General features: G+C 37.1%; 1 long non-coding RNA gene across 1 annotated transcript in view; it reads right to left on the reverse strand.

Moving 5' to 3' along the window:
* Positions 1-2,392: 2,392 nt before the first annotated feature.
* The window catches only part of LOC118765523, a 17,151-nt gene continuing 8,426 nt past the window's right edge, over positions 2,393-11,117 (reverse strand). The window contains exons 2-3 of the long non-coding RNA XR_005001386.1: positions 7,793-7,798; positions 2,393-2,496 (exon numbers count right to left, since the gene is read on the reverse strand). This is a non-coding gene — a long non-coding RNA (uncharacterized LOC118765523). The remainder of the gene's footprint in view (positions 2,497-7,792; positions 7,799-11,117) is intronic.

Below are 11,117 nucleotides of genomic sequence, written 5' to 3' on the forward strand. Positions count from 1 at the left end.
TGGGGTCACCCTAGGCAAGAAGTTGAACATTGTTTTTGCCGATGACACTCCCCAGACCTTAAGTAAGGCATGTGTAAAATTTGAATGAAATTGGTTGTGTAGTTCTCAAGTTTTAGGGAAACACATAGACAGACAGACAGACACACATTCTCAGTTTTATATATAGAGAGATTATCACTTTTTAATTCCCTTTGGCAAATGCGTTTGAAGAGCAAGGTGAGTCGGTCTGTTATAGTGAACATGATCAACTATCATCCACCAGCTCACTCTTTCTTCACCCCCTTCTTCGTTTCACTGTAAAAAAGTTTAGTAACATTAGGGAGAGAGGAAACATAACGGAAAGTGACTCAACTAAAAGATCAGAAGGACTCTGCATGAGGAGATGAGAATTCTATAAGCTTGGAAAGCACTAATTTTGAATAAAAAGTGAACGAGGCGCAGGAGTGGCTGTGTGGTAAGTAGCTTGCTAACCAACCACATGGTTCCGGGTTCAGTCCCACTGCGTGGCATCTTGGGCAAGTGTCTTCTGCTATAGCCCCGGGCCGACCAATGCCTTGTGAGTGGATTTGGTAGACGGAAACTGAAAGAAGCCTGTCGTATATATGTATATATATATATATATATGTATGTGTGTGTGTCTGTGTTTGTTCCCCTAGCATTGCTTGCCAACCGATGCTGGTGTGTTTACGTCCCCGTCACTTAGCGGTTCGGCAAAAAGAGACCGATAGAATAAGTACTGGGCTTACAAAAAGAATAAGTCCCGGGGTCGAGTTGCTCGACTAAAGGCGGTGCTCCAGCATGGCCGCAGTCAAATGACTGAAACAAGTAAAAGAGTAAAAGAGAGTAAAGAGAGTGCAATGGAAACAATTTAGGATTGACAGAAAACTTCCTTAGCACTTGCGGTATGCATGAAAAAGGCATTTGGTCCATATTGGGAGGATATTATAAGAAGGACATCTGATGACTAAAACAATGTTGAAATTCTGAGATTCACTAAATATTCTAGTGCTGAACACAGTAGTGGGGTAGTTAGGTGGAATTCTCTGGTCGTATGTGTGAACCCCAATATGTGTTATGAAGTGATCATACAAATTCTTCTCTTCTCGAATGCAGAAAACAGCATCAAGCAACACTGTTGGTGGCAATAGCAGAGCTATATCAGTGATGCTTCCATATGTGCCAATCTCTTGAATTAGCAGTGGAGAAAGATGCTCTGAAATCATAATTATTAGAATACAAACCATCTGGAAATTTTCAGAGAATTTTTACCTCTGTTGGTAACAAAATACTTCTTCCTTAGGGTAAAAAACAGCTTGTATGGTGCTTGTGTATCTTGTGTGTGTACAGCAATGCTTCATTGGTAGTGAAATACAGGCCATAAATACTAAAGACATGCAAAGGCCAGAAAGAAACAAAGCTAGCTTGCTCTACAGAATGTGCAACGTCTGAGCTTGTAGAACAAAGTGCAAATCTGTTGAAAGAAAAACTGGGCATAAGATGCATTGCATGTGGTGTGCAAAAGAGAAGTCAGTGTGAGTATGTCTGAAAAATCAGCCTTCATGATACTTGTCCTTTTAACTATACTATGCTATCTTTATCAGCTGCTGTACTTATATGCAAGCAGAACTGCACATATTTCTTCTTCCATTTGTACTATCAGTGATTCCTCTTCATGGAACCACTTCCCCTGACATCCATCCCTCATTCCCAACAGCATCCCATACCACTATATATTTACTGAATGCCTCTTTCCCTTGAAAACCCTCCCATATCTACCCTTGATGCCTCTTTTTATGTATTACCATCTATCACTTCCTCATCCTTAATTCAATCCTATTTTATCTATATTTCCCTAAATGGAGACTCAGCATTGCCTATGCCTCCATCCATGTTCAGTTCTCTGCTTTCACTTGTGTCCTTCTTCTAATTTTTTGTCACTCTCCCATCACACTCGCATGTATCTACCTAACCACCCAGCCATCCTAAGTTCTCTACCTCTATTCTCTCTCTTTCCATCTTCTTGTACCTTGAAGATGTGACCTAATACTTCTTCACCATCCTTTCTCTCGTTCCTGTTTGGGTAGTCACATATTTCCTCTACAGCAAAACACATCTTCTTGTCCTGGATCTTTTCTGTTTGGCTGTACTCATTGAAATTTTAAAATTAAGTGAAAATTTTCAAATTTGGTGTATTGATGTAGTTTTTCACATTGAATCTCAGGGCCTAATTCCAGAGAATTTTTTTTTTAAATTAAAGAGGTTTAAAGTTTGATAATTTTTACCCAGTCAGAAAACAGGATTTGGAAGCTTTCATTTTGTGCATGAATACATGTGTTGTCAACATTGCAAACAAGATATCAAACTGTAATCAAATGAAATATTGATAGAATTCTGCTTTATGCATGCCATATAACCCTTCATAACTTTTTATTTTTTGGAAATTTCCGAAAATCTTTGCAAATTTGTATTGTACACATGGGAATTCATGCGATTATGCTCCTCCACAAAAAACGATAATTTTGGTGCATGATTTGAGGCCTATTTTGCTGTTATTTTTAGCACATCTCATTACCACCTCATACTTAGTGTGTTTTAAGCATTTAATAAGCAAAAAAATGACCTTGTGGTTGGTCAAGAGAGCAACAGAAGGGTAGGCAGCTTGGTAACAGTCTGGCTTGTTACTGTGGAAACAGGCACCTATATGTCTATGGCTTTTAATTGGCTAGAATTACCCAAAATTGGCAACTTTAAAAGCTATTAATTCTTTATTTATTGACTCATGGTGTAAATGAATTTCGTGTTAATAATTACCATAGAAAACTACATCAATACACCAAATATGAAATTAAATGGAACAAAAACTTAAGAAACTGAGAAGTGGCAACCAAACAGAAAAGATCCCTTGTCCCTCTTTCCTACTTTAGCCTCACTAAATCTAGCACAAAACTACCCACCTCATTACTGCACTCTTACACTTTGTCTTGCGAGCTATTTAGTGATATCACTAGTATTGGCTTCAGGAAAAAAGTACCCAATATGAAAGGGGTTGACATTAGGAAGGGCACCCAGAAAGAGAAACCTTACCAAAGCAGACACTGGAGAGCAACACAACCCTCATGCTAATCAGAACCTTTTGAACCATCCAGTCTATGCCAGCATTGAATATGGACATTAAAGGATGAAGATGATGATGATATGAAATAAACAACATGATTTTTAGTGGCTCTTGAGACAGACATAGATATTTAGAAAATATAGTGGGAGAAGGGTATTTGATAGGACAATGAGAGACATGTGTACATCAAGCTAAAACCACTGAATAGCCAGACAGTAGACAGTAATGAATGTCAAGAGAAAATAAAAAGTGTGTAACAGAAAGTAGTCTTGTGTCAAACTACCATTAAATGGTAATTACACAGAAAGATGAACATAGCAGTTTCCAATATTGGTAGCATTTATTCTTTCTGATTTGATACAATATTACAAATATCTTTCAAATTGTTTGCCCATTGTAGAGTATATCCTGTTTATGAAATTACATCTGTTCATAATAGAAAATTGACACCAATTTGTATTTTCTTTAGAAAAAATTTCTTCCCTTTCCTGACTTTATATAAATTCATATTCCTTTAGGGCAATGAATTGAGTGGTTCTTTACAATAAAGTTTTAAAATATATGCTTTAATCTTTTTTGTTTTACTTCTGAGTGCAAAACCCTTGTGTGGTTGATTTTACTATTAGGCCCTTAGGAGTGATAAACATTATCACCAGTAACATATGAGTTAATTTTAATAATACAGAACATCTCTTTTGACAGATATTTTCTTTGTCTCAAGTGAAAAGAAATCAATAAAAATTCATATTGTCTCCCAACTCTTTTAGTTGAAGAATAAATTATAGAAATACTACTGACATGAAAACTAAGAGTTAAGTCACCATTAACATATTTAATGCAGTGACCATTGAATAAATTCTTAAAACTAATTATGTGGTGGAGAAATGACATTGGGTCAATGAATAATATCATCTGAATCATTTCGGCAAGCACACAAGAAAAATCTTAGAAAACATATCCATATATGTACAGTATTTTATATATATAATATACATATACATGCATACATACATACACACACACACACACACACACATACACACACATAGTTAATCCAAACATGAACAAGTAAGAAAAAACAACATGTGGACGTGGAATAAGTACAATGTTTTTGGATGCTCAGGAAAGGAAAGAAAAGAAAGAGGATTTCACGTTTCGAGTGGAGCTCTTCCTCAGAAATATTGAAAAAGTCCAAAGAAGGGAAGACGGAGAAAGAAAATTGCCAATGATACACACGTGGTCACACACACACACATATATAGTGATTCTCTTCAATAAGAAGAATGAAATCCATGATTTTCTGAGGTCTCATAAAACCAAAACATGTCTGAAGCCATCCTTCCTAATTGCTAAAATAACCAAAATATTATTAGTCATGGTCATTCATTGAAATGGTATCTTTTCTTTTTTGCATGATTATTTAGCTTTTTGATGACCATTACTTTAAATGTATTCACTATAATGTAACTACCGCTGTACTTGACACATTCCCATCTTTTAATATCGAAAGGCTGAAAAAGAAGGAAAACATGTAAGCTATGTATAACACACATTATCATAATGTTTTATGTGCTTGGATATTTGTATAATTAATCTTATATGTATTTGGTTTGTTTCTAGGTTATATTTTGAATAAACAATTTCATTTACTTGTAATATCATCTCTTTTGGTTACTCACTCTTTTGATGGGGAATATTATCTGTGCAATCATTTTTCATCTACATTATTTGACAACATTTTATTGTGAGCAACTTCTTGGTAACAACAAGTAGCATTGACTGAATGCATAACTGTAAATTTAGCCATCCTATATGTGTAAGTGTGTATGTGCACATGTGTGTGTTTGTGAGTGAGGTGTATGTTTATCATCCTCCTTCTCCTCACCATCATCATTTAACACCCATCTTCCATGCTTCCATGCTGATATGGATCAGATGTTTTGATATGACCTGATAATTCAGAGGACAGCATCAACTTTCAATGTCTTCTTTGATGGGGTTTCTATGACTGGATGCTTCTCCTAATACCACCTACTTTACAAAGTGAACTAGATGCTTTTTACAAGGCACTGCCTGCATTAGTGAAGTCACCAAGAAACTCACAATTCTCTTCAACTAAAAATGGTTGTAATCCTGAAGGGTCCCTGGTTTTATGCCAAGTATTGAGAGATTAAATTAAGATAGAAGGACAAAAGCAGGTTTCTTGCTGTGGAAGAGATACATGGCTACTCTAGCTAGAAATAGTGAAAAGAGATGGTGGTGGTGGTGAGATGTCAGGGTGCACCATCAAGATACAAGAAAGTGAGAATAAGAGAGAATAGGGACATGGGATACAAAATGGTGTGTAGGTAGGTAAATGACAGATTGGTTAGAAATGGCGATAAAATGGAATACAGCAAATTGGGAACCCAAATGGTGACATAGCCATTGGTGATAACTAATTTGGAGAGAAAGTAAAGGAAATAGTAGCCTCAGTTCTCAGGCTCCCTATCTATTATAGTCCTCCAGTTTGTAGCAGAAAATGTAAGACCAGTTGCCCTTGGAAACTACTCTGTGCTTTGTGTTGAAGAATGAATCAAAGCTGAAATTCTAGAAATGGAAGCAAAATGTAGAGCTGAATGGCTTTAGTGCAAGTAACAAGCAAAACATAAACCTTATAGCACTAGGGAATTGGCTGTTCTCCATCTGCAAAAAGGGTGTCAGTGGAAATTATATAAGATGTTCTCATGTAAACAACTTACACACAAAAAAGGTGTGGTGGGGTCACAGATAAGCTGACAGAGAAGAGATTTCATATGTAGTAGTTGCATTGGGGCAGTAATAGAGGGCTTAATAAAATAGTTTCTTTTAAGTACCCAGATGGCTCTCTAAAGGTAGCTGTGTGGATAGATGAGCTGGATGCCCAAAGTATAGTGGTTAGAATAAGGATGGGTTGGAGAAAGTCTAAGGAACCTCAGCTGAAACTTATCTCTCAAAGTCAAGGGTGGATTGTAGAATGCTCATATGCAAAGTACTTTGCTGTACGATAGTGTGACATGGATCTTTAATTGTGGAGAACCTGTAAATACTAGAAAGAAATGAGGCAAGCATGGAGCAATGTATCATGCTGTGGTGTCTGAACAACAAAGTATTAATGAAATGAAGGAGAAACTGGATATAAGGGGAGTCCAAAGTAGCAAATAAGGTGATTGCATTGGTATTAACATGTGATGCTGATGGGGGCTGACAGCTGCATAGACAAGTGCCAAGCACTTAAAAGTGAGTGATGACTGTAGAAGAGGGAGACCAAGAAAGACTTAGGATGAAATGGTGAGAAATGATCTTAAGACATTACATCTGACAAAGGAAATGATTGAGGACTATGCTTACTGGCAATATATAGTTCTGCATATCTGATCTCCCATGCAAGCTTTCCAAAATATTCATTAAAATAATGGGATAATACATGCACTCTGCCCTTGTTTAATGTTTTGTGCATGCATCTCCTTACTGTTAGTTGCACATTGTATACCCTCACTATCTTTTCTTCTAACCACTGTACTTAGTCTTTATTCTCTCACTCAGCATCCCTTCCACTCCCAATCTCACCAGGCCATGCAATACCAAGCAAAACAAGAAAATACTCAATTTGTGCATATTGAATATCTCACTTTTGGATACATTGACAACCGATATCTTGTTACACATCCTTCATTTTACCTCCTAAATAAAAAGATACTTATTGTGTGTGTAAGAAGCCTTTTGTTAGTCAGATGTACCCACATATTCACCAATGATCCTGATATTACCAGAAAACTGGAAGCAATCCAATAGAAAACATGAAGAACATTGCTTCCATTGATCATGTCAATTATTGGATTAAGAAGCCTTACAGATCTATTTCTTGAAGCTCGATAACCTTACAAGAATATAGATATTAAAATTTTGCTTCTGAAGACATTTCAACCCTAACTCTTGGTGCTATTGTACAGTGGCAAAGATATTGTAACTTTCATAGATATTTGCCCAGTGTGTGGTAGCTAAATACTCAACAGATTGCAATTATGTACTGTTCTCATGAAACAACTTCCTTGAATATGAACCTCTTTGTAGTCATTTGATTTACAAAAAATAGCTGCTAAATCATTCTCACATCACACTCCCAAGATGTAATATCACATTAGACAATGTAATCTTGATATTAAAAAGATAGGATGGTCAAAATTAGGATTTTTTGATATCATTTGGCTTAGAGATGACTTTGATTTTGACTTCCTTGAATCAGTGAAAAGATAAGAAGATAGCGAATCACTGTAGAAAATGTTGCCCAAACTTCTTTGCAAAATGCCTGCTTAAAACAGTTTGATATTTATGACTGGCCTTAACATTTACTCTTATGTAAAAAAGATAGAAGCTGTGATTAAATTTCAAATAATGTATTACTCCCTGCTCCTTTTGTGAGACACCACATTGCAGACAAAAATGAAGTGGAAAATATGAAATGAGGTGTCCCACTCAAGGACACAGAATGCTACCCAGTCTGAGTATCAATCTTATGGCCTTGCAATTGGGAGTTTAACAACCTAACCACTAGGCCAAAACCTACAGCTTGATATATAACTGAGATATAATTCTAACACTTATTGCTCTTAAACTTTGTACAGCATCCCCCTCTTGAGCAACTTGTTTAGAAAAAACAACGGACTATTGATAAAGTTTATAAGCTTGTGTATATCTAATATGGCCAGTAGTTTTTGTGAAAAAAAAAAGCATCCAAAGAATGGAGGAATCACAATTGCCAAGATAAACACTCCACTAGTAGTTGTCTAGTAGTGCAATAAACCAGGGTAGAACTTACCCACTCACCCACTAAGATACAAGGATAATAACTAAATGCAACATGAAAAGATTGACCATTGACATGTAAAGCTGAAACACATTAGCTAAGAAAGGAAGCTAGGGTAACAGTTAAAAATATTTGAGATGTCTAAAATATGATAAAGCTGGCTTAACCCTTTAACATATAAAGTGGCCAAATCTTGCCCTAATATTCTATGTGTTTTGTGTTCAAACCAAGTATATCTGGCCTCTCACAACTAACCTCTGTCATTCTAAAAATATACAAGTGGCTGTGTGGTAAGTAGCTTGCTTATGAACCACATGGTTCTAGGTTCAGTCCCACTGGGTGGCACCTTGAGCAAGTGTCTTCTACTATAGCCTCGGGCTGACCAAAGCCTTGTGAGTGGATTTGGTAGGCGGAAACTGAATGTAGATATATTTGTGTGTGTGTTTGTCCCCCCAACATAGCTTGACAACCGATGCTGGTGTGTTTACGTCCCCGTAACTTAGCAGTTTGGCAAAAGAAACCGATAGAATAAGTACTAGGCTTACAAAGAATAAGTCCTGGGGTCGATTTGCTCGATTAAAGGCAGTGCTCCAGCATGGGCACAGCAAATGACTGAAACAAGTAAAAGAGTAACCACATCATCAAAATTTCAAAGCTATGAGACAATGCATGAGTAATTCAAAACCCTGTGAATAAATAAGCACAACATTTGACAGAGTAATCTGAATGCTAAAGGTTTGAACTAAGATTTCAATTATATTCTTTCTAATTCCTTAAAGTAGGAATTTGAATCCTAAAGAGGATGACATATTTATCAATAAAATAAACAGTTATAATATATCACAGTAAATTCAGTCATTTTCACATTTTCTCCTCTTAGAGAGAAAGCCTTGTAACTAAGCAAATGAAATGTGCATCTTAAAAAGGGCTCAGTAGCTATTTCTTCAACTGACCACAGGCTTTTCTATAATCTTATGCTTAAATGCTAAGCAATACAAAGGACATGCACCTGTAAATTAAATTAATTTTACCATAAAAAAAAATTATTATAACCATTTGTTAAGTTGGCCAAAAGGTCTATTTGGTTTTAGTCAATACTAAACTTCAAGCGCTCTAATAAGTAGCTAAGTTCAGTCTGCCCCCTGCACATGCACTCTTGTTAGAAGCTTAACACTTAAATGTAGTTTGACTGATTGTATTTTGTGTGCTTGGGACCATACTGAAATATGGGGAACTAAAACAAACATTATCAACATTTGATGCTTTTTACCACCACCACCACCATCATCATCATCATTCAATGTCTGCCTCTCGTACTGGCATGGGTTAGATGGTTTGACAGGGGCTGGCCTGGTAGGAGCCTGCACCAACCCTCTGTGTCTGTTTTGGCAGGGTTTATATGGCTGGATGCCCTTCCTAACACCAACCACCCAGCTGAGTTGATTGAGTGCTTTTTATGTGGTACCACCACAGGCGAGGTCAGTTTTAGCAAAGTTTTTACTGCTGGATGCCCTTCCAAATGCCAACCACTTTGCAGTGTGGACTGGATCTCTTTATGTGATACCAGCACTGACAGGGTCACCAAGTAACTTGCAAGACAAAGATCCTTTGAGAGAGGAGGGGGAATTGGAGGAGGTGATCTTGTGTCGAATGATGAAAGGTTATAGTGGGACAAAGCGATAAAAGCAGGTGTTTTGCTGTAGAGGAGGCACAAGGTTACCCCCAGAGAGAGAGAGAGAGAAAGAAAGAGTGAGAGTAATCAGGAACGAAGACAGAAACAGGTGTGTTTCTGTAAAGGAGGTACATGGTTACCCAGCTTGAGAAAAGCACAGGAGGAGAAAGAGTGGGAGACAGAGTGGGAGACAGAAGACCTGCAGGTAGATATGTACTATGTATAGAGAGAATGTCATTATTGAATGTGTATCCCAGAAGAGGTTTCCAAGATGTTGATTGGGAAATCTTTTGGTTTAAAATGCACCTTGCTCTAGCTGACTAAATGAGATTAATAGTGACACCAACACCCAGGATGATCACAGATATTCCCTAGATATCCAAACCGAGTGATGGAAACCATCTGCATCAACTTAGTTATGTCAGTAGGCTTGATATTTGGGCCCAACATCATTTGAAGGAGGCTAATATCACCCACTCTTCTTTTTTTGAAGAGATTGGTGACAGGGGATGAAAAATGGATCAACTATAACAATGTGATGTGCAAATGATTATGGGGAAGTGCAGCAAACCATTATAAACAACCTCCAAAGCAGAAATTGACCCAAAGGAAGTGATGCATTCAATTTAGTGTGATTGGAGGGGTGTTATCTTTTATGAGCTTCTTCCTGTGGACAGGACCATTAATTTGGGTGTGTACTGTCGCCAATAGACAAATTATCAGGCTGAGTAAAAGGTAAGCAACGTTTTAAACATGAAATTCATCACAATATATTTCAACAATGTGGAAATTCATGAAAGTAAGTACCATTACAATCAATGCATTTTTGTCAATGAGTTTGTTTATTCCAGTAACATAAAAATTTGGAGTTCTGGAGCTGATGAAATCTTTCAATGCACTTTCAGCATCGGTTTGATTTTTGAACTCCTCTTGCAGGAAACCATTATGGTGCTTGAGAAAGTGGTAGTCAGTAGGAGAAAGGTCTGGGGAATAAGCTGGTGGGGAAGAACTTCATAGTCAAGTTCCCTCGATTTCTGGAGCATCATTAGGGAAACATGTGGGCAAACATTGTCAGGAAGAATGATTGGCCCTCTTCTTCTAACTAGTCTGGCAATTTCATGGCAATATGTTTCTGCAGTAATGGTTTTACCAGGTTTTAAGAAGTTATAGTGGATGAGTCAAGCAGTACACCAACAAACAGTCACCATAACTTTTTTTTTTTGAAGAGCTCGGGTTTAGGGAAGGTTCTTGGTGCTTCATCTTGGTCCAACCACTGCAAAGAATGTTTTTTTTATTATTGTACAGAATCTACTTTTCATTGCAAGTTAGAATATGGTAAAGAAATGGATCTGTCTGGTTACAGAGAAGAAGCCACAAGCAAATTTCATATCTGCACGTTTTCTGGTTTTCCTTCAAATTGCATGGTACCCATTTGTTGAGCGTTTTTGATTTTCTAATTGCATGTGAATGGTTGCAGGCAGTTTTCTGGCTAACATGAAGTTCTT

Source organism: Octopus sinensis, linkage group LG12, assembly GCF_006345805.1.
Source record: "Octopus sinensis linkage group LG12, ASM634580v1, whole genome shotgun sequence".
NCBI lineage: Eukaryota > Metazoa > Mollusca > Cephalopoda > Octopoda > Octopodidae > Octopus > Octopus sinensis.